Genomic DNA, 2,801 nt, shown 5'->3' with positions numbered 1-2,801 from the left:
TTCAAGTTTATTTATCTACTTGGTCTTGTTGGTTTGAAAGTTACACTATTGTAGAAGTATGCAAATATTAGCAAATTTGTTGCAGTATAATTTGTATCTTTCAGATTAATGCCGATCGCGATGGAACCTTGAAGACACCTCAGCGGGAGTTCTGCCATACCATCTATCGTACATTTCATCCATCATCTTGAATCTGCTAACTTTATTGCTTCCACTTGAAAAATGTTTTATTGTTGAAATTTGTAGCTGATTATGATTTAACTTGAAAAGACATAGAGGTTTTGTGCCTACGGGAGAAGAGGTAGTTAAATTATTTTCACTCCCGCGGGTTTTCCCCTCTATCAATAAAAAAAAAATATATTCAACACATCATAATTCCTTCCTATTATTCAGCTACGAATGTAACAACGATGGTGAGTTCACCATGTTATATCTTCATTTTATTCCAGCAGACAGCAATTTCAAATTTATAAAAAAAATCTACATATGCCAGCAACACTGACTGGGTGTATCCTATGGCTTACCTTCCCTACTAACATAATTCCTAAATTCCCGAGACATTTATGAGGGGTCGTAGAGTTCTCTGCATCTCTCTTAAGTAAATGTTGGACTAACATACCTTTCCTATCCCTACCAGTTGTAAGGACGTGGCCAGGACAATCCTTAACTGTTGGAGCGGGATGTTTCTTTATCTGGGAGATAGTATTTATTTCCTACTTACTATCTGTCCAGTTACAGAAATCCGTCTTGCTCTTAATAGTTTTGAATTCGTACCACCTACGATATTGTGCAACTTGTTCGATCCTAATGCTAATGCTAATGCTAAAATTTACCGCTACCAAACCATTGATTTCGAAGTTTAGAAGTTTTGGCCTAGATTAAGTATTCAGCAGCAGGACAAATCAGCTGAAGTCACTGTTAGGATAAACAAAAGATTCAATAAATGTCTTAGTGATAGCCGGAGTCTACAAAATCTCTTGTTCAGATTGCAATAAAATCTACATTGGTCAGACGAAAAGGACTTTGGAGACAAAGTTTAAGGAACACATCAAAGAGGTAAAAAAGGCTTACAAAGAGATGGATAAAGGACTTAATTATGAATTTAAATCCAAGGTTGCAGAACATTAAACAAAGGGGCACAATTTGACAAAGGATAACATTAATATCTTGGAAACTAGACGTAGTAGAAAGTTTAGAAATATTTAAACATAATCCATCAGCATTGCTTAATAGAGCTCAAAGAAACGGATACTCGAGACTCTTTAGCATGCTACCTAAAACCACACATCGTAACATGCCTCTACCTGTTGGAGACTAAATTTAGGTACCTGTTTAGGTAAATTGTGACCTGCTGATTTTTAGTACCTATTGATTAGTATTTAACTTGTAGATAAAAGATGGATTCTTCAGTGGTGTTGAGTACTTGACTCTGATGAAGTCTGCAAGTAGTAGACGAAATACGCGTATCTGTCAAAATATAAGCAATTATAACGGAATTTAAAGAAAATAAACCAACCCACTCAAAGCTCTTCATAAAGGGATTCCGTTAAGAGGTTCGACAAATTTAAAGGATTCATTCATTTGTTTTTTTTTTCAGGTTTGTCTCTCATTACTGGGACTTTTTGTATTTTTAGACTTTTAAAAAAGATCCACATCACTAAAAAAAAAATCCAAGGTTCAGGATTTAAGGTCTTTTAAATAGATCAATTCTTCAATAAGCAAACTTAAGTCATTCTTCAAGATTCTAAACTATGAACAAACTATTTCCGAACTGCAACTAAACTCAATAAGATTATATTATAGAATTGATACAGATTTTTATCAACCAGAAATAGATTAAAAAGATTTTTTACGGTGAAAATACAGATTGAAAATAGAAATAATGTGGACTGCGTCGTCTTCGTATTGATGCGATACGTGCTGTTCCACTCAGACGTCGTGTCCAACGCTTATCCGTCCGTTGCTCGAAAGCAAATGTATTAAAATAATATACATATGTTTCTGTTATTTAGGTTTTTACATTGCTTTAACATTTTAATTGATTAGCCTATCAGGCTCTTCATCTTTGTTTAATTCGCTATTCTAATTTACGTATTCACGTTTTGACGTAGGACTACGCCTGGGATTTCTATATGGGGGTACACTTTGTGAAAACTGAAAATGGAACATGTAACAAAATTATGAAAGATTTTGAACGTTAATAAATCTGCTGCCTCTGGACCAATTTAAATAAGTCTCACCAAACGGTGTTTATTCAATCACTACGTTGTGAGTGGTGGTGTTCTCCAGTACACTACGAAAGGCTGCCTGCTAGCAGCGAGCTGCAGCCCACATGACCATCCATAGAAGGAGGAAAAAGCCGCACAGCTATTGATCGGAATCAGTAGCTCTTCGTGAGTCGCTGGCCATCTATGTCAAACGCGTCATGCTAAAGAGTATAAACAGAGAGAACCCCGCTCAAATTCCTTTTCATATGCAAAACACAAGCTCCTGCTGCAGTTAACAAATAAGATTTATTATATAGGACCACGTAGTCCTACGTCACCATTGCGTACAATCCCATAAGGCTGTCCCTTGAAGTTTTTCTAGTCTACAAAATACTCCTTGGGGGTGTGTTATTTTTGAATTGTAAAAGTGATAACCTAACTACGAGTATAACTTAAGCTAACGTGCTACGTATGATCTGATGAGTTGATCTCAGACAGGTGTCTCTGAACCATTCCAGGATAAAAACTCTCCGTTCTTCTAATGTCTGAATTCCAGCCAGGAGGTGAATCTCAGAATTTATAGTTCACGGAGAA

This window comes from Ochlerotatus camptorhynchus, unplaced genomic scaffold (assembly GCF_037179485.1).
Source record: "Ochlerotatus camptorhynchus isolate MF236.1 unplaced genomic scaffold, CSIRO-AGI_Acam_v1.1 ptg000358l, whole genome shotgun sequence".
NCBI classification, from domain to species: domain Eukaryota; kingdom Metazoa; phylum Arthropoda; class Insecta; order Diptera; family Culicidae; genus Ochlerotatus; species Ochlerotatus camptorhynchus.
The sequence above is the reverse complement of the archived record's forward strand: the minus strand, read 5'-3'. Positions refer to the sequence as shown.